The sequence below is a fragment of the Triticum urartu genome, chromosome 2A (genome assembly GCF_056163025.1).
Source record: "Triticum urartu cultivar PI428250 chromosome 2A, HENAU_Tu73, whole genome shotgun sequence".
Classification (NCBI taxonomy): Eukaryota; Viridiplantae; Streptophyta; class Magnoliopsida; order Poales; family Poaceae; genus Triticum; species Triticum urartu.
The window spans coordinates 728,107,833-728,130,260 of record NC_141874.1 but is presented as its reverse complement, the minus strand read 5'-3'; positions in this window follow the sequence as shown (position 1 = coordinate 728,130,260).

Here is a 22,428-nt window from a genome sequence, read left to right as displayed (position 1 = left end):
AATTTATGAAATTAGACACCCCAAAGTATATAAAACTATGATCTTTTCAAAAGCCAGTGTACTAACTAAAAACTCTAATGTCCAAATGGGGCATAATAAAGTTCGATAGGTTGATACCTGGCACGCTACAGTGTGACCAACGGCTAGGATGTTCCTGGCCGACATCCTCCTGAATCGATCTGTGGTTGTAGAGGATTGTGCTGGTCAGGATTGCACATGCATATCACAGACGCGGGTAGGTTATCCTACAAACGAGCATTCCTAATTGCTCAGGGGGATTCGTTGCCCTGGTTCGAGATCTGATGAAAAGTTCCCGGGACATATATGGAGTATATGATGCCCCAACCGGCCCCACTGAATCATGTCAGCCATGACATTTGCATCTAGTAGGACTAGTGATCATATCACATAATGGACACAACTATACAACGGCGGGTTAGCGCTTAACAACTCTGCACAAGATTTGCGTGATAACTCCATGGATCTGAATATCCCTGCACGTAAGGCATGCGGCCTCCCCTGCATGCATGCCTGAAGCATGATGATTGATGGAGCTGCAATACTCAAGCAAATACGTTTGATGTCCGTCGTCGTGTATAAATGGGACCTCCGTAACGCTCTCAGAACTCACACCGCTCACACACCACCAAAATCAAGTGTTCCCTCCGTCCCATACCACAATGTAAGATGTTTTTTTAACATCAAACTAGTATTAAAAAATGTCTTACATTATGGGATGGAGGGAGTAGTAAGCTACCTACGTAATTCAGATTCTAGTGAGCTTCACCTCCACCATCATGACCAACTTCGCCGCCCAGCTCAAGGATAGTTTTTTCGGCCTCGTCGACCGCATCATTGGCCGTGGCCGCGTCGGTGCGCTGGCACCGGCCGTGCAGGAGGTATGTTTACATTTTACTAGGAAAATAAAATTGTTTTCTACTGTACAATGCTTACTTACAATGTTGTAGCTAGAAAACTTACGGACTTACGGTACTGCTCACTACTCTTGCAGCACATCGAGATTCGATCGAGAGGCCCCGATGTGTCAGGAGGATCGGAGGCGGAAGTCAATTAGACAACGTTGGTGCTACTTGTCAATTACTATCTGCTAAAGTCCCGAGATTATTTCTCGCAAACAAAAAAATGTCCGGAGGTTATTGCTTCTCTCCAGATTGATGCATGTGGCTTCCCTTGTTCTGAAAGTTGAAACAGATGCATTGATTGCTGGTGTTCTGATTGTGTGAACTGTGTGTGTGTGTGTCCCGTTTTGTGATTGGGTGTGCTTTCAGTACTCAACAAGATTTATTTTCATGCTTCGTAGCTGAAGTATCAAGCTTAATAATTTTATTGCGACATGTATATTCCATGAAGCAGTCATTACTTTGATAAAAAATTCACACGCTGATCAAAAGTTATACATGGTTTATGTCATGCCCTGGTAAGAGCATCTCCAACAGTTGTCCAATAATAGGGCATTTTTACCCAAAAACATTGTTCCAACAACTACCCTATTGCAAATTTTGCTTCAAAAAATTTTGGGCAGCCCAAAAATACAACCACTTGTGTTGCAAATATATGGCAGCATCTCGTTATTGCCACAAAACGAAAACAGCCACGCGCGCAGCCCCAACCACCACCCAAACATTTTCGTGCACGACCGTCGCCACACCTCCCCACGGCCTGCCACCACCACTAACCACAGCACGACCATTACCGGCTCCTCCAACGCCGATGCCTACCCCGCCATTCTCTCCACCGCTCTCGCGCTCCTCGTCGGCTACTCCTTAGTTCCTCGTCCGGCCGTTGCCGCCGCCATCATGGTTGTCCGTGCTCGCCATGGCTGTTTTGCAGCCCCACGTACCGCCGCCACAGCTGCAGGGGATGTGCCACCTCTGCCTTGGAAGTACAATGTCACCATGATGAAGCCATGAGGCGGTGGCATGAAGAGGCTGCCGCGTGACCTAGCGTCGGCTGTGTCGCGGTCGAAGAAGACGAAGGATGTGGGCTGATACTATTGTGTTGGCGGCTACTGCTGCTGCGGTGCCTCCCCTTCCCACTTTCGTCCCACCACTGTCATCCGTCATAACCACCATGCGCGTCCACAACATGTTCGACAAAATGTCGCAAAGCTAAAAAATCATTGTGTTTTGTATTGTTCTTTTTTCACGTTAAATGCAATTGCAAGGTGATGTGTGCCTATATTCAATTTTGTGTGCATGCAGTCTGGATGATGACACTTTTTTTGCAATATACAAATGTTGCAAATCAAGATTTTGTCTCTCAAGAATATGAAACACAATATGATGATCTTGACATGGTGGAGGTGGGTTTTATTGAGGCACCACCTAGGGAAGAATGGCAAACTACCAAAACAATGAAGACACGTTGCTATGTTTGGCTTGGAAGAAAATTGGTCTTGATGTGTATGTTAGTCACCAATGAGCACGTATTGGATGCGGATCGAAGAGTTCTTTGATGCACACAACACTAGTGGCTATGACTGACCGATCGCTTCTCTACTCTACCGATGGCCCACTCCATGGATTGTCAAAATTCTTGAAAAATATCAAACGCATGGACCCAAGTGGATGCAACCATGATGATAAGGTGACTATTTGTTGAACTTCATCAATTGTTTTGTCAATTGTGGTATGTGGATCATGCTAGCTCTTTAAGTGTGTATAGGTACCTAACTTCTTTTTTTATAGTTGTGGTATGTGGATGTGGCTTGCTCAAAGTTTGTTCCGGGGACAAGGAAGAATGTGAAGAAGAAGAAAGGGAAATCATTCACTTTGCATCCTTGTTGGAAGGAGCTTGAACATGAGGAGAAGTGGAAGAACCGGGAGTTGTGCGAAATTCCGAATAGAAAGAACACCAAGAGCTCGGTTGGAGATGGCACAATTGTTGATCATGATGATGATGACGACGCATCAAGTGGCGAGGAAGAAAAATGATCCCCACTCCCAACTCGGTTGCTCGTACGGGAAAGCCCTATTGAAAAGCGAATGAAGGCCGGACACAATTATATGAGGGAATCATTTGAAGCCATAGTCAATGCAAGAAAAGTGTATGCGAATGAAAGAAGGATTATGAAGATGAAGGAAACAGAGGAGAGGACGACGACCGAGCTATGGAAGGTGGCGGCCAAGGAAAGGCTAGCGGTGGCCGAGGTACAGAAGGTTGTGGCCGAGGAGCGGAAGGTGGCGGTTTAGGAGAGGAAGGCAGCTGAGGAGAAAGATAAAAATCTTATGTTAATGGACACAAGTGGTCTTGATGCGAAGCAAAAAAACATATGTTAGGCTTTGTCACGGTGATGTGTTGGTGATGAAGTTGATGAACATGATAGGAGGATGCATGGGTGCCATGGGTGGCGGCATGTGTTCCTTGGGTGCCGCTATGGGTGTCATGAGTGGCGGCATGTGAGGATTCATGGGTTTCGGCATGAGTGGAGGCATGGGAATATTCATGGGTGCCACGGGAGGTGGAATGAGAGGTTTGATGAGTGATCTGGAGGTGGCATGGGTGGTGCGATGGGTGCCATGGGAGTTGGCTATGTTGGAGCTATGGGTGTTGTCTTGGGAGGAGGCATGAATGGTACCATGCATGGCCATGAAGACAAAGAGGCCAATGGTGGCTATGAGGTCGATGATGGCAATGGAAGCGATGAAAGTTGAGAAGCTATTATTAAAAAATAGTTGAGAGGCTATCTGCTATGTACTTCTATGCTATATGCACTTTTGTTTGTGTTGGTCAGGCACTATACTTGTGGATTGGATTTGAATTTGATATGTGGATTTGAAGTTCAATTTTATATGTTGTTGATTGTGCGTGTGGTGATCTTGCAAAGTTTAAATTCTACATGTAGTTTGTGTTTTGTATGCAATTGTAGAGAAGAAATATGTGGTGTGGATGCCCTATTTTAGGGGAGTTGATGGACATGTAGTTCCTTGTTTTAGGGCTGCTATTTGAGATGCTCATTTTGTCGCACCCTAAAAATTACTTTTTTCATGTCCCAAATTTTACTCCAGCTATTTTGCCCTAAATAGGGCAGATGTGGGAGATGCCCTAAATGGCTGCTATCTTGTTGTGAGATATCAAACAATTTCAGCCCCCAATGAAACAAAGAATGTATTGACCAAAGGACACAACTTGCTAGAACACATGCACTTCTTTTTCGTTCACTAAAATAGATATTTGTTTTGGTCCATGGTGCTAGAGTTCATCTGCTCACAAGTCTACTTGATTATTTTAACATTGCATACGGTTGGATAATGTATACACCACTGGCAAGAAACATGAAAAAACAACTTTTTTGTAACATAAGAAATTCAATGGTGCATTAAAAAACATAGTTTTAGTAGAACAACAATAAAAAATGCAAGCAAAAAATATATAAAAACGTTGGGTACACAAAAAAATCATTTCCACATTACAAAAACATGACACTCATAAACAAATTGCACGAAATAAAGTTTTAAGACCAAGAAAATTATCAAAACATATTTAATAGTACAAACAAAAAAAATTGTACATCCAAGTAAACATGTTGAACTCCCTGCAAAATAGGTAAGCACGTTGCACATTTTTAAAGTGTGCATCTACTGTTTATTTGAAGTGTGACGGACCAAGTTTTTCTTTTGAGAACACAGAAGTACAAGTAATATAAATATTGAATATTACAATGGTGTAGAATAAAGTGCAGCTGCAAAGCAAAAACACTCATTGTATACAAATGACTGGGAAGAAATCCAAAAACACTTCTTTAGTGTGCAATTTGATGCTTTAAAAGTATACAACTACCTAATTGTTAATTTTGAATAAAAAATATAGGAAAATATAAGTATGTTTTGGGTTCATTTGTGAAAATGTAAAGTAGGCAAAATAATTATGTATAGTTTCACACTTTAATTGTGCAAAATATCGTATTGTGCATTTTCTAGCAAAGTTAGATAATTCAACCCCTTATTCTAAACCATTTGTGGAGACCCAAAGGAGAATCCGAAATCACCAAATGGAAATGCTATATGTCTTTCATACCAAGCAATAGGTATTGCCCGTCTAAGCGCACCGCTGAAAACACTGTGGTTTTATTTGAGTCGGCCCAATTGGAAGGAGACCGGGCATTTCCCTTTGTGATTTCCTGGCGGTAATTCATGGTTTTCCATTGTTGTTTTTCTCAGTTTTCCACGAGTTGGTTTTTGTCTAGTTTAATATTATTTTTATCCTTTTGTCATTTGTTTCTTTTGTATTTCTTTTTTACATTTCCTTTTTTTATTTGTTCCAATCTTTTCAAAAATCAAATTATATATGAGATTTTTTTAAACACATTGAAAACTTACTCAAACATTTTTATAAACACATGAACATTTTAAAATAATATTCCCTCCATCCCATCATATAAGAGCGTTTTGACACTAGTATAGTGTAAAACACGCTCTTATATTATGGGAAGGAGGGAGTAGTTGAAATTTTCCATACACATGCTCGAATTACAAAAAAATAGAATTAAGTGAACACTGTTTTTAAGAACATGGTCATTTTTCTAGATTACATGTTGAAATTTGTGCAAGTACACTTGAAAATTACATAAATACTTCTATAAATATGTAACACTATTTTCTTAATAACTCGGTACTTTTTAAACACATATTGAACATTTATTTATACATGATAAGCATTTTGTAACACATGGTGAACACTCACAAAACATATGATGAGCATTTTTCTTGAATTTTTTTAGGTACATGGCAAACAGTTTTTATAAAATTGGTAAAACAAAAATATTTTCCAAATATTTTTTTTCACAACGTTTCAAAAAATGAGAAAAAGAAAAAATGAGAAAAAATCGGAAGGAATTTAATGCCCCGTTGGTTTTCATCGTAAGCTCAGCGCCTTTGATTTTCACCTTGAATCAACCACTTTATTATGTAAATCTAGTCTGTGAATAAATTTCCGTACGCGTGTATCATCAAGGGCTCCAATCATAACGAGAAAGCACGCGAATATGATAAGGCGTCATGATCACACATCATCAGAGTGTGGGTTGGCCACGCTGATCCATCCCAGTAGGCACCCCCATGCACCACCACGCATGCAAACGTGTCACACACTCACACATGTGGAATGTGAACATTCCTGGCTGCTGTTCCGCGTGAGCTCATATACTCATGTAATGACCCTCCCTACGATTTGGGAGATCGGGCACTATAAGCATGCATGCACAAAAGAGAGTCACAGACAACCCAAGCTGATGATGCAAGTCGCTACGCTGACATCTGTGCATATTGCTCCCTCCAGTTCCTAAATATAAGTTTTTTCAGAGATTTCAATATGAATTACATACGGATGTATATAGACATAGTTTAGAGTGTAGATTACTCATTTTGCTTTGTATGTAGTCCATGTTAAAATTTATTGAAAGACTTATATTTAGTAACCGAGGGAGTGTATCATATCATCAAGCAAGTTGATGGTGCAATTTGGTCGTTTCAACAGTCGCCTTGATATTAGTATGCTTGCCGCAGTCTTGCTGTTAATAGTGGACAATCAACAACTCTCTGTAGCCCGGTGCATTTTCCAGTAGCCGTGGCATCTCTTTGGAGCAAGTTGCAATAAGAAGAGGGCGCCCATCCATTTGGGAATGTGATCGACCAGAAGAAGACCGTGTAGTAGTGGAGTGCTGAACTACGCATGATTCACATGCATGCCGATCGAGAAATTCCGATTCCCTCGATCCACACGCATGATTCACATGCATGCGGGTAGTGCGGTAGTAGCACTCAACTGTCGCGCTCTGAGTATGGTACGACGTCCTAGCTACCTGGTGTGCCTGGTCGGTTGGTGGCGCCGCGCCGTGTATAAATACCGTCCCCGGCGATGCCAACATGACTCACTCACCAGTGTCACCACTCACAGTTGAGCTGAAAGCAATAGCCTCACTCACGCCAGTGTCACCAATCACAGCTGAGCTGAAAGCAATAGCATCAAGCAGCTAGCTCGGCAGCTTGGATTTAACAGCACCAACTCCCATGGCCAGCTACGCCGCCCAGCTCCTGGACGTGTTCTACGACCTCGTCGAGCGCGTCACCGGCTACAGCGCCCGCGCCCAAGACGACAAAGGTACGTAAACACACACGCGCGACACTCCTATGACAACGGCATTGCTGAAGTTGTACCTATTTCTATCTATAATTGCTAATGATTCGCGACGTGTGTGGCTTCTTGCGCATGCAGATCTACAGAAGCATAACAAGTTGGCAACTACGGAGGCTTTCCGGACGGAGGAAGTTGTCGAGATCAGGTCCAGGAATCTCCCGGTTGTCTCAGGAGGCTCAGAGGGCCAGGTTAATTAACCTGGATGGCATGTAGAGCCAGCCTCTACTTACGGCAGAGACATCCGTGTGGTTTCTGATAGATCATAGCCTCGAAATGGGGTGCGGAATGTTTCAGTTTGTTACAATGTTCTATCGTGTCTTGCTATGTTAATTAACTTCCTGATCGGGGTTTATGTGTGTTGTTCTCGTGTGCTTGTAACTTGATGAACTTGCTTGTTAATTTCTACCGATCAAGTGTTTGTTTTCTCTCCAAGCTTACTTTCTACGAAATGGTTTTCTATTTAAATGCATGGTGAAAGGAAAGACATGAATGCTCGTGAAGACAAGAAAAGTAATTGAAAAGATGATTGCATCTAATGATCCTGTTGTGAGGCTATCATTTATGTAATGACATAAATCGAACATGTCCGTGCGTTGCAACAGGAGAAAACCCTCCAAAGGATTATTTTTTCTTCATTCTTTAATTCAGAAACCGAATATAACATTAAGATGGTTGATGGTGGAGATGATGAAAATAGATCACTTTTTATCTAATGATCTGACTCCAAAATACTCAATTCAGAACAGAAGCCCAACATAATGTTCAGATGATTGGTGATGGAAATGATAGCAATGGATACTCATTTTTTATCCGATTCCAAAACACTCTATTCAGAAAATGTTGCTGATTTTAAATGCCGGTTATCAAAATCGTCAGCAATGGTCGATTCAATATTGTGATTCCTTTTCTGCAATAACAACATCGAAATAAATGTTAAACCTCCCATATTCAGATTGTTATGTGCAAACACCATGCACCCACTCAAGTACAAAAATTTATGGAGAAGAAATAGTATGTTAGAAATTTTTCTAAAACAAATTGTGAAGTCTAAATGTACTCATTTTCTTTAATGCATCATGATTATTTCAACATGAAGGACGAACGAAATTACTAAAAGAAGTTAGTTTCATTTTTCTTATGCAACTGTTACAGTGATTGGTGATTCTACGGGCCGTCCATCCACTGCGATCAAACGGTGGAGAAAGTAGAGTTACGAGGAATTACAAGACTAAAATTACATGAAATTACGAATAATGGTGGGACCATTACAAAACTAGGGTGGGGCTAGCCATTTTCTAAAAGGGTAGTTCCGTCCAATTTTAGTCAAGACCATCATCATTTCTTCCATAAATAGCACTCATCGGTGAGTGCTAGGTAACTGAAAACGTGGTGAGTTTAGTCTCTTCCACAAGTATCTCTGGAAGTCGAGAATAAGACAAGGAGAGCAGGAGAAATATTGTGTTTCTCTATTAGTTAAAAAATGAGGTGTGTGTTAAGATATTAACAATCTTGTCTATGGTGCGAGGACAAAGCATCTTGTGAAATTGGATGTCACAAAATTATTGGAGATTTTATTTATATCCACATGAGATCGTCGTTGGCTCTCTAACAACTTCGGGCATTGTGGAACAATCTCAATTTGGGAAGTTACGAGTGAGGGAGAATTCTAAGATATTAGTTAAATTGTCGTAGATGGAGATTCTATCAACCATTTCTAATTTCTTTCATAACAGTCAAGCAATGTAAGATTTGTTGTGATTCCTCACTAGTTTGGTTCTTTGATTTCTAAAAACTTGTGAGTTTAAGGTGGAGAGTTTTTTCAATACTCTTACTTGGGACTGGACATACCACAATTTATGAAACCAGACACCTGAAAGTATATAAAACTATGATCTTTTCCTAAACCAGTGTAGTAATTGTGTTAGAGATACATTTGGTAGTTAGAGATAGTCCGAGATTAGATAGGAATTGTTTCCATCTTATCTCTAGGAGGTGGGGAGGCGACGTCTTACCCTCCAGGTCTTGTACTCAATATACACTCGCCCTCGAGGCTCAATAATACATCCACCGCATTATGCAAAAACCGCTGACCGATTTCTCCCATTAGAATCAGTTAGGTAGGGGGGGGGGGGGGGGGGCTCGTCTAAAGAAAATTTGGATATTAATTTAGAACAAATTTTGGATGATTAAATACATACGGTTATGCCTTAAAATAGTACTCCCTCCGTCCCATAATATAAGATCGTTTTGCAAGCTAAAACTTATATTAGGGACAAATGTAGTACTATACAACTACCTGTTTGCTAATTTCTAAATACCAAAAGATATATAAAATATAAGTATGTTTTGGCTTCATTTATAAAAACCCTAAAATAATTAAAACAAATATGTATAGTTCCAGACTTTAAATGTTATTATTTGATTGTGCTTTCCAAGCAATCCGTTAGATAATTCAACCCTTATTCGAGACTATTTATTGAGACCCAAATGATAATCCAAAAATCACCAATAGGAAATGCTATATGTCCCTCGTACCGAGCAATAGACTATTGCCTGCCCAAGCGCGCCGCTAAAGACATTGTAGTTTATTAATAATTGGGGTGGGGGGGGGGGGTTCCTCCTCTATGATTTCATTGCGGTTGTATTTTTCCATATATTTTTATTTTTTGTCAATTAAATAAAAAATACATATTGAACTCTTTTTAAAAACCTTGAAAAATACTACTTGAACATTTTTTTATAAATACATGAAGATTTTTGAATAATGGTTGAGTTTTCTCCACACACATGTAAAAGTTACAGAATAACAAAAACTAGTGAACACCTTTTCAATAACATTAAAATTATACATTAGAATTTTTGGCAAATACACAAGAAAATTACAAGGACATTTTTATAAATATGTAGCACTTTTTTCTTAATAACATGAAACTTTTTTTATAACACACTATACACATGATAAACATTTTGTAACACACGATATATATTTTAAATATACAATGAACATTTTTCTAGAATGCACAATTAACAATTTTGTAGGTACACATCAAACAGTCTTTCAAAAATTAGTAAAATTAAAATATTTTCAAAATATATTTTTGATAACATTTTAAAAAATGGAGAAAAACAGAAACAAAAATGTGAAGAAAAAAACAGAAAGAACGATCCCCTTGATTTTCGTCGTAAGCTCCTCTGATTTTCACCATTTGCGAACCACTTCATTATGTAAATCTAGACCGGAGAGGCTTTCCGTATGTGTACCATCGAGAGCTCCGATCATAACGACAAAGCACGCGAATATGATCATGCGTCGTGATCACGCATCATCATAGTGTGGGCTACGCTGACCCATCCCAGTAGGCACCCCCATGCCGGCATGCCCCACCAGGCATGCAAACGTGTCACACCATGTGGAATGTGAACGTTCTTGGCTGCTGTTCCGGGTGGCATACGGGTAGGGGACAACCCGACGATTTTGGGAGATAGGATGCTCTCGTCGTGCATGCGCAAAACAGAGCCACGGCAAATTACGAACCCCAAGCTGACGATGCATATTATATCAGATCATCAAGCAAGTTGATGGTGCAATTTGGTCGTTCAATAGTCGCCTTGCATCGGTCTTGCTGTTAATAGTGGACAATCGACAACTCTCCATGCCCGGTGCATTTTCCTGTAGCTGGTGGCGTCTCTTTGGAGCAAGTTGCACTAAAAAGAAGACGGTCCATCCATCTGCGAATGTGATCGACCAGAAGACGCGGGTGGACTATGGACATATGCATGATTCACATGCATGCCGATCGAGAAATTACGACTCCCTCCATCCAATAACGCTGGTAGTGGAGTACGTACTGACCTGTCGCGCTCTCAGTACGAGTGTGGCACTACGTCCTAGCGCCCGCACGCGCGTGGGCCTTGTATATGAAGAACGCCGGTGCGCGTGGTCGGTTGGTGGCGCCGCGCCGTGTATAAATACCGTCCCCCGGCGAGGGCAACATGACTCACTCAACAGCCGCCACTCACAGCTCAAAGCAAGCAGTCAGCAGCTGGCCAAGAAGAGCAAGGCAGCAAGCAGCTAGACTGTTCGATTAGCTAAGCTAGTGGCGGTAACACAGCAGCTTGTATTACCCAGCACGGCAGCACCAGCTCCGATCCCATGGCCAGCTTCGCGTCCCAGCTCCTGGATGTGTTCTACGACCTCGTCCAGCGCGTCACCGGCTACAGCGCCCGCGCCGAGGACGACAAGGGTACGTAAACGCTCTGAAAACGCCACAGCTGAAGTATTGCACTAGTTGCTAATGATTCACTACGTGTGTGTCTACCTATGCAGACCTACAGAAGCACAGCAAGTTGGCAACTACGGAGGTTTTTCGGACAGAGGAAGTTGTCGAGATCAGGTCCAGAAATCACCCGGTTGTATCAGGAGGGTCAGGCGGGCAGGTCAACATGGATGGTATGTAGTAGAGGTTGCTAGCCTCTACGTACGGTAAAGCCATACATAACGGCCGTGTGGTGTCACATGGCCTCAAGATGTTGTGCGGCCTGCTGATGTTTCAGTTTGTTACAATGTTCTTGTTATCCTGTCTTGCTATGTTAATTAACTCTACCTGATCGAGTTTTATGGGTGTTGTCTCGTGCGCTTGTAAGTTGTAAGGCTAATAAAGCAGTAACTTCATGAGCATGCTTGTTAATTTTCTACTGATCAAGTGTTTGTTTTCTCCAAGCTTACTTTCTGCAAAATATTTTTCTATTAAATTGCATGGTGAATTGAAAGACATGAATGCTCGTGAAGACAAGAAAAGTAATTGAAAATATGATTGCATCTAATGAGCCTGTGGTGAGGCTATGTTTTATGTTTTGTTCCTTGAAATGGAGATTAAAATATTGGGCATCTACATCATTGAGATGGACAAAGCCATTTTTATTGAAGTTCATGCTAGGCAACGACCAAAGTCATCAACATGTGGAGTGTAAAACATAGGTGACAATGATATAACCATCACAATCTATGAATTTAAAACACACGACTAGAGTGTTTTACAAAAAACTACCACATTACATGCATGCGTCCCACAGAACTAACACAATTTTAAAAGTGACCGAAAACTATCAAAATTTTGAAATTTTCTGACTAAAACTACCAACTCGAGTTGATGGCCGCTTTTATGATTTTAAACCAGTATATGACATGCGGGACCCATGTGTCAGGGCTGACGTGGCGGCAAAGTCAACTCTGTTTATTTTGACAGTTAAGTTAACCGTTATCACATGTGGGTCCCACATGTCCGCATATATCTTCTTCCTCATCCTCTTTCTCTCTTAGGCATTTCAACGGACACCTAGTGTTCATGCCCGCGTGGTGAAACGGAGCATGGGTGCGCCGTCAAGGACGCGGAGCTCGCTGTACCGCGTCGCTGGTGGCCTTGTCTGCAAGCTTCGCCATGCCCCAAAGTGGTCACCAACATAAGGAATCACCTAGAGCAACCCCCGGACGAGTCAATTAACCTGGATGGTATGTAGAGCCAGCCTCTACGTACGGCAGAGACATCCGTGTGGTGTCTGATAGGTCATAGCCTCAAAATGGTGTGCGGCCTGCTGGTGTGTATGTGTGTGTGTGTGTCCTAGTAATGTTTCAGTTTGCTACAATGTTCTATCGTGTCTTGCTATGTTAATTAACTTCCTGATCAGGGTTTATTTGTGTTGTTCTTGTAACTTGATAAATTTGCTTGTTAATTTCTACCGATCAAGTGTTTGTTTTTTCTCCAAGCTTACTTTCTACGAATTGTTTTTCTATTTAAATGCATGGTGAGAGGGAAGACATGAATGCCCGTGAAGACAAGAAAAGTAATTGAAAAGATGATTGCATCTGATGAGCCTGTGACCAGGCTATCATTTATGTTTTATTCCTTGAAAAGGAGATTGAAATCTCCGGCTTCTACATCATTGCGATGCATAAAACCATTTTTTATAGAAGTTGATGCTAGGCAACTACCAAAGTCATCAACAAATTAAGTATAAAACATAGGCGGCAACAATAACACCATTACAATCTATGAATTTAACACATGTGTGCATCATCCGCAAAAAAAACACATGTGCGCGACTAAGAAAACTTGTTCTACAATATCGCCTTTGATGAGAGTGGCAATATAGCGAACGAGCTCGCACGCTCCCGCTTGGTGGACCAATGGAACAGCGAGGCGTGGGTGTTGCATTTAGTGCTGATGGAAATACGGTCGAAGATACCAGGTGATAACAGTTCGTGTACTGTGTGTGTATGCGTATGACCTGGCAACGGGGTAGAACGGCACTGTGACGGCTCCTATGCTTTTCGGGAAGTTTTTTTGCATGAAAATTAAAGCAAATCAATGGCTATGATTAGAGGTGTTTGAGCATAATTGGTTTGCAGCCAATATTTGGCTAGTCAAATGTTGGCAATATCAAGACTTGCCAAATATTGGTAATTTTATGTGAGATAGGCAACGCAACTCGGTAACCAACCAATTAGTAGTCAATATTTGGTATAATGCCAAACATTGGCATGTCAATTTTTGGCAACAAACAAATTATGCTCTTTATCCACCAGCCAACTCGAGCTAGGTGTAGTTTAGTCCCTCTGTAACTTTTAGTTCAAAACAAGTGGCTCGTTCAGTTCCCAACGAAGCCATTATCAAAACAAAACAAAAACGTCGCACGATCTCTCTTCCTCACCCCGTTCGGAGCCATGTTTTCGGCGTTCTCGCAGGAGCTCCTCGTCGGTTGCCCGGGGTCCTTGCTCAACCTCCTCCCTTTGTGGTCTCCTCGAATGTCGTCCTTAACAGAGTGTGGGTGGTGTCCCGCAAGGTCGCGCAAGTCAGTCGTCGGCGCCGACAGCCACCTTGAGACGAATAGAGTCACCATCTAAGCACGCGACCTCGGGCTTGGCCGGCAACTCGCACGGCAACCTCCCGGCCGGCGGGTAGAAGTGGTGCAGTGCGGCAGCGAGGGACGCCTTCAAGAGTGGCAGCTCGCGGCAGAGGAAGCGCGGGACGTCATGGTTGGTGACGTGGTAGAAGAGGACGTGTTGCATGCGAGGGAAGCCCCAGAAGACGAGGTTGAAGACGTGAGCGGGAGCACGCGAGGCTGCAGTGGCGGTGGCAGAACCTCGCACCAGTCCTGGACGATCACGTGTTGCAGCGACGCCGGTGGCATTTCGTGCTAGTAGTTTACTACCTCGAACCGTACTGGAACCTGGAGGGTGTAATGCTAAACGTATAAAAAGTTACACGTAATTATACGCTGACTAGAATTCTTTTTTTTCTAACTAATCTCCTTCTGATTTTCACGGGGGAGGGCCCCTCCTCCCCCTTAATCTCCAATCAAAATCCACCTGCTTGTAAACCCCCGTAAATATATGTATGTGTAGCATTACTCGTCTAATGTTCTTGCCAAAAATTCCAAACACATGGGGTAATACAGGGGTTTATGGACACGAAGTTCACGAGAAAGCCAGCAGAGCACATGAGGTACACGCATTGTGCGATATGTATTTTCGGATTACCTTCAGATTCTTCTTCAGACTCACCCTCTATGTCGATACTGTTGTGACCACGAGGGAATGTTGAGTATGATGATTATTTAGGAAACATAGGATAGACTAGGATTTGTTCTAGGTTGTATTGTAATCCAAGATGGTCATGTACTCCTGTATATATGACCAGGAGGCTCAAGCAATAAACATCGTTTCCATCAATCCCCCCTCTATTCCTTCTACAATATATACCCTTTCTTAGATGCCAAAGTATTTAGAAGCCATGATCATGTTAGGAAGAAATAACACTCTTAAGATTGTCGGAACACATGACATGTTTAATTTTGTTCTACCAAATATCATGCAATTTACACAATAATTAAAATGTTTAATTTGAAATTTCTAAATTAAAATTTCACATAGAGAGTGAGAGAAACAAGTCTACTAATAACCATGAGATCATAGGTATGTCGGCAATACTACATATTGAAAAGAGATGTTCTAATCAGTAATTGTTTGACTTGTCTATGAGACTAAATGTATTCTTACCTATTAAGACATAGTTTTCAAGTAGTAACTCAATTGTCAAATCAGACATATAAGATTGGATGGCTACGATTAAGCGCACCGAATTCTAACTCATACTATGGATGTGGTTGCACTTAATAACAAAAAGAATTGGATAGCAACTATGACATGCATTTAGAAAAAGATTGCTGGATGTGGATGAACTGACATAATGATGCACGCGTACGATATATTTGGATAATGTACACGTGTATGATATATTTGGCCAACAATTAATGGTAGGCATAAGTTAGGCATTTGTTAATTATACATTGATTGCTGATTAAAGACTTGACGGTTTGGATATACTTAAATAGAAAGGAATGTAACTTTGGATCCTAATTAATTTGAATGCGTGGATAAGGATGTACACTAACTTCTGATGTAAACCGTGAATTGTATAGAACATAGACAAGCTTCATGTTTCTGGAGATGGTGTTTGTGTTTTTATTTTCCTTCTATATAAGGGGGGTTCACCTCCTCGTATCTCCAAGTAAACTGATGATAGCCAACAACAACCGGAAAGATATCTTTTGGTAGATACTTGTAGCTTGCCAGCTGTAGTTGTAAGTCCTTCAGTTATCCATTTGAGTATGCTGAGGCAGGAGGTCCTCTTGGGGGTCTGTCGCATTGAAAACGACAAAAAACGCAATGACACGTTCACCAAGCAGCATGCTAATTTGTTCAAAAGTGCCAGTAACCTCTCCGCTCTCACGGGCGTGAGGGTTGCTGTCATCCTAGAGAAGGAATCGGGAAAGATGCATGGTTTTGGGATGCCGTTAGTGGAACCCATTGTTGATTCTTTCCTGTCAGGAGATCCACTTATCGAACCGCTTGTCGATGAACAAGCGAAAGATAGGATTGTATTGCTGCAGAGAGAGGTGACTAGGTTGGACATGGAGAATGCAAAGCTAGATACGAGAGCAAACCTCTCGCTGCAACACATCAAGAAGATCCAAGCTCAGAACCCAGGGTTGCCAGCAAATAATATCTTCTCCAAGGGAGAAGATCTTAGTCTTGAAGACCTAACCAACCTCTTCAATGCCCTCTTGCGAGTCAAGGAGGAAATTAGACGACGTCTGCCTCCACTACAACATGGCCATGAACCAACAACTGGTGATCCAAACGTGCGGCAAAACTGGTTGCTACCAAGTGGTCCTTCACAAGATCACCCACAGATTCATCAGACTTCACAAAAACCATCTTCATCCCACAATCTTCCACCTCAGGTGATGCCTCCAATTCTAGTACCATTAACACCACAACGCACTACGGAACCACATTTTCCTATGCATTTACCACATATGTTCTAGTCCGCACCATCACCTTTAGCACCCGATTTGGCGTCCCTCCGACAAGCAGTTCCTGGTCACGTATAAGATTTCCATCCACCTCTTTAGCCACACCTTTAGAACTATGCAAGTCCTTAACACAAAATAGAACCACCTTTTTACCATGCAGTCTACATCACCACCTTTAGCTCCCCAGTTTACCTCCGTCCTACAATCAGTTGTTGACCATGCAAAGGATTTACCTCCACCACTTCAACCACAACTTCAAGACTATGCAAGTCCGACAAGGCCATTGCAGAACAACATGAGCCCTAACTCAATTGTTGAGAACACTATGGACAAATCCCCACAGTTGTTCTACTCCGGTGGTAATGACACTTTCATCCATGAATCATTCGGCTATGATAACTTGGTTAATGCTCCTTTGGACCAGGCGCATGAAGTTCTAGGGATGGATTCTTACTTGGACTATAATATTAGTGATCTAGAGCAATATAACATGGAATGTGATGAGTGGGTCAATAATGCACCACCAGAATTTTCCGGTGGGAATGATGATGATATTGATGCATAATTTGGAGGACTACTTTAGATGTCGGTTGGTGCTTTCATTTGAATTACATCAAGGGATATTATATTTCTATTAGGTGTCATTATTGATTGTCGATTGTACTATTAGGTGTCATTGTCGATTGTACTTCTTTATTAAGCTTCTTGGAGGCAATAATACACATTTCATGTTTAGGGCATTATGTCATGAAGTTTATTCCAATATGACAAAATCTCTATAATGTTTGGAGTTCTTCTTGTTGATTGAGTAGTTAATGTTTTTTATTGAGGAACAATATGTCATTTTTGCTTTCTCTATTGATGAACAAGAGGAATACATTATGTTTCACAATTATGTTACGCTTAAGTAACACATTCAAAACTTCTAATTTCCAATAAAGCCATGAGGTATGCTTGTGAAACAACTAAAATCTAGAATAAGTCAATACCACAACTTAGACGTGACTAGCCACAAATGATAACAACCAATGTAATATTCATGTGGGACAATGGTAAGTTGAAAATGCACATGTGCATGTGAGAACAAAAGTGTGTGCGAGTACGCAACCACACGTGAATATGCACCCACGCATGGATATGCGACCGCAACATTACTATATAGCATGTACCCACAGCTACCAACATAAAATACGCATCCGCATGTGGACACATGTCTCCTTCAAGTTAGTGTAAACTGATCTATTCTTAATGCACCGTGTTTGTTCATTAATGATAATACAAACAAACATCCAAAGAAGCAATAATTCCGTACAAGCACACAACTACCAATATACAACAACAATTTGAATCATGGGCTCTCACAAAACATCTGGTATACCCAATTCCACTTAATGGTAGTATGGTATTTAGTCGTTACCTAAAATGAGAATAGTCAATATTGTTTTGAAGATGCAATGTGTGCCCCAAATACATAGATCGTGAACACAACACACACACACACACACACACTACAAACCTTAATTCAAAACACTCATCAATCTTACACGGCTAAAGCTACCCCATGTGTCACTTGGACCTCTCCCCCCTTATTTGAAGAAAGAGATATTGCCTCTCAATGTGTTTACTAAAGCTTTAGGTGATCCCTATGGCCTAAGGTTCCTCCAAAGGTTTGAGCAAGACTCGTCTACACAATCGAATGGAATTGTCCATAACATAAACTTTTTCTTGTCACCAACATCTCAAAGCCTTAAAGTGATTCCTCTCACCTAAGGCTCCTCTATCGGTCTTATAAAAATTCTAACATGTAGAAGTTTGTGTCATCCCTAACAACTCATCCATAGTTTCCAGCCAAGCCGCGACCACACTCCAGAAAGGGAGGTAAATGCCCTTCTTTTCATGTGTCATGGTTGACCATGGTTACTAAACTTTCTAATGTGCCACTCATATTAGTGCCTGATACTTAGCAACACAACTATTTTTCAAGTCCTTCTACTTAATTGAGGAATCTACTCAATGCATGATTAATCTTTCCCTTAAGTTAATTTTTTAGGATTATGTCCCACTAGTTTAGGGGGTCAAGTTTAGATGTTTTCAATAAGTAAGAGTATCGTGCCCACGAGGAGCCAAATGAATTGGTAGGTGCAAAGTATCAAGAATTCATTGTAAATGCTTAAAGTTGTAATGGTGTTCTGTTTGGTGATTGTAATGGAGCAATGAAACGTGATTAACAATAAAAAGTAAAAGAGTGTTGCAAGGGGACCAATCCTTAGTAATGCTAAGGACGAGCCAATTATGTTACTTATTGAAAGAGCATGGTGCCCCCATGTTTGGTTTCGGTAATTGATGACAATCCATGTGGACTAATGATTGCCTTGAGTTGTACTTGAAGGGTTTGTCCATAAGCACTACTTGAAGACCATATGTTGGTTTCGATGTTAGGAGAGGGAGATTATGGGTTGACCATGGTGCTATTCAAAGAGTTATGCAAAGTTGGTCTTATGAGGTGTTGAGCCTATTGCAGGCATGTCCTGAAGAACAAGATTGTGTGAACATTCGTGTTTACCTTCAAGACATCATCTTAATGAATATAGAAGATAAGATACAAGATTCATCAAGTCAAAGTACAAAGAGTGGATTCAAGTTGATCAACACACAAAGCATAGAAGATGTACCAAGTTGGATCAAGTGATCTCATGGTATGTTAAGCATTGTCCATTACGCTTTGTGAACTAACCCATGTTTCATTGGTTGGTGTTTCTCTGTGTGGATAGGTATTTTTCCATGGGCTTGCATCAAAAGAAAAATCTTATATAACCCATGGAAGATGACAAGTGGTGATCGTCATCAAGGTTGAGTTGTGCAAGTTCAAGTGGAGCATCACGAAGATATCACATGGTTGAAGCTTGCCATCCATTCTGGTGATAATGGACAAGTGAAGATGTGCCTCAGAAAGGTTCACCCATACTGGAGTATGGGGGGAGCAATTTAATAGTCTTTAGCAAGCCAGCCCAATCAAGAAAGGCCCAGACATCATTTCAAGGCTCGGAGCTATCGTTGGCCATGCGTTTTCGGCGACAGCATGACCGGGGGCTTCTGCATTCTCTAGCGAGAGAGAAAGAGGGAGGACGAAGGGATATCGGAGAGAGAGAGAGAGAGTCGGGCGTGCCGAGCTAGCAGCAACACAGGGATTGGGCTTGACGTGGTGTTGTCGGAGGTGAGAGAGAGACTGTGAGGTAGGCGAGAGAATAAGTTTTTTCCATGGCCTTTTTAAATTTGTGTTTAGGCCCCACATGTAATGAGAGAGAGAGGAGGTGTGGTGGTGTCAAAACCGGCGGATCTCGGGTAGGGGGTCCCGAACTGTGCGTCTAAGGCGGATGGTAACAGGAAGCAGGGGACACGATGTTTACCTAGGTTCGGGCCCTCTTGATGGAGGTAATACCCTACGTCCTGCTAGATTGTTCTTGATGATACGAGTATTACAAGAGTTGATCTACCACGAGATCGTAGAGGCTAAACCCTAGAAGCTAGCCTATGGTATGATTGTCTGTTGTCCTACAGACTAAACCCTCCGGTTTATATAGACACCAGAGGGGGCTAGGGTTACACAGAGTCGGTTACAAGGGAAGATATCTTCATATCCGTATTGCCTAGCTTTCCTTCCATGCCAAGGAGAGTCCCATCTGAACACGGGACGAAGTCTTCAATCTTGTATCTTCATAGTCCAATAGTCCGGCCAAAGGATATAGTCCAGCTGTCCGGAGACCCCCTAATCCAGGACTCCCTCAGTAGCCCCTAAACCAGGCTTCAATGATGATGAGTCTGGCGCGTGGTATTGTATTCGGCATTGCAAGGCGGGTTCCTCCTCCGAATACTCCATAGAAGATTTTGAACACCAGAATAGTGTCTGGCTCTGCAAAACAAGTTCCACATACTACCGCAGAGAGAATAATATTCGCACAAATCTAATCTGCTAACGCGTTCTGACAGCACGACGTCATGTCATGGCTCGGTCATTATTCGAACCGTTTTTCTCAACCAGCACCACACATAACATGGGGCGGTTTTCTCGACACGTCTTGTCAAAGCAGAGATTGTGTCCCCCTTATTACGGGATTCTCATCAATACGGGCGTGGGTAACCCAACCGTGCCATCAATTACGGCGTCTGGGGAATAAGCGGTTTTACCAGGCAAGTGGGGAGACGCATCGCCTATTCGCCCTTATAAAGGGACAAGGATTTACTCTTTTCACCCACGCCTTCTTCCTCCTTGCTTACCCATTCCCGCACTCGAGCTCTAGCGCCCAAGCTCGCGTTCTTCTTCTCAAACCACTCCAAGCATGTCCGGAGTAGGAGGCAAGTGGATGGTCTCCTCCGTCACGGAGGAGAACATCAAAAAGTTACGGGAAGCCGGATATCTGGCCGCGGATATCGCGCACCGGCTGCCAGACGCAGGACGGGTCGTCCCTACGCCCGAACCCCATGAGAGGGTAGTTTTTCTTACCCATCTCGTCCGCGGACTGGGATTTCCCCTCCACCCATTTGTCCGTGGGCTCATGTTTTACTACGGGCTGGATTTTCATGATTTGGCCCCCAATTTCATCCTCAACATCTTGGCGTTTATCGTCGTGTGCGAGGCCTTCCTCCGCATCAGGCCCCACTTCGGCATATGGCTGAAAACCTTCAATGTTAAACCGAAGGTGGTGGGTCGCCAGCAAGCAGAGTGCGGAGGCGCCATGATGGGCAAGATGCCTAACGTCACCTAGCTCGAGGGCACCTATGTGGATACCATAAAGGGGTGGCAATCGGGGTGGTTCTACATCACCGAGCCGCGCGACTGCAACTGGGTGGCGGCCCCCAAATTTCGATCCGGAATCCCCATGCGGCTCACCTCCTGGAAAGAGAAGGGCCTGTCTTGGGGTTCTTCGGTAGAGTTGACCGGACTCCAGACCTGCATCCGAAACATGACGAGTAAGAAAATCAAGCTCGTCAACGTGGTCCAGGTCATGCTCTTCCGCCGGATCCTCCCGTGTCAACGACGGGCATTCGATTTGTGGGAGTTCGACTCGGACAAGCACCAGACGCTGCGAGAGCTCTATGACACGATGCACGAGGACGTCTGGAGGGTGCTGTTCAAGGGCGCCGAGGTACCTCCTTCCCTCACCGAGGACCGCGGACTCAGCGCAAAGCGTCGCGCCAATCTGGTAAGTTTTTATATCTCTCAGGGTATTTATTTGCCCCGGTTTAGTCATATGCAGGATCTAAACTTCTATGTCATAAACAGGACTGGATGAAAACAGCGGAGCAGCTTGATTGCCCAGCCCTCCTGCCCGAAGGTCCTGCAGGCGCTCTCCTAACAGAGATGCTGACTCCGGCACCTTACGAGGTGCCGGTGAGGAAGACCAAAAAGAAGGCCGCGGGGACCCGAAAGGGTCTCCGGCGCAAGGTTGTATCGGACTCATCGTCCGATGACTCCGACGCGCACTCCTCCCACGAAGACGAGGAGGAGGAAGAGGAAAGTTCTATCCCCCCCAGCCGGGGGAGACAAGAAAAGGAAGGCCGACCCAACCGGGGAGGCCGAAGGGTCCAAGAAGGGCAAGACCCTCCCTCCGGACTACTCCACGACGGTCGCCTACAGCGACGACGAGTGGCTACCCAGGGTCAAGCCCCTGGCGAAGTCGTAAGTATCCGGACACCATAGTAATTCGTGGTATGTTTTACTGCACTGCTTCTTCTCATGCCAAACATGATTATGCAGTCCGTCCCGAGCTCATCTCGATGTAACTTCGTCGAGCGGTTCGTTGGACTCATCGGATATGAACAACGGTTCTCTTCTGACCGCCTCCACTCCTTGCCCTGCGGACAACGTCGAGGTCTTGTCTCAACAGACACCGGGACAAG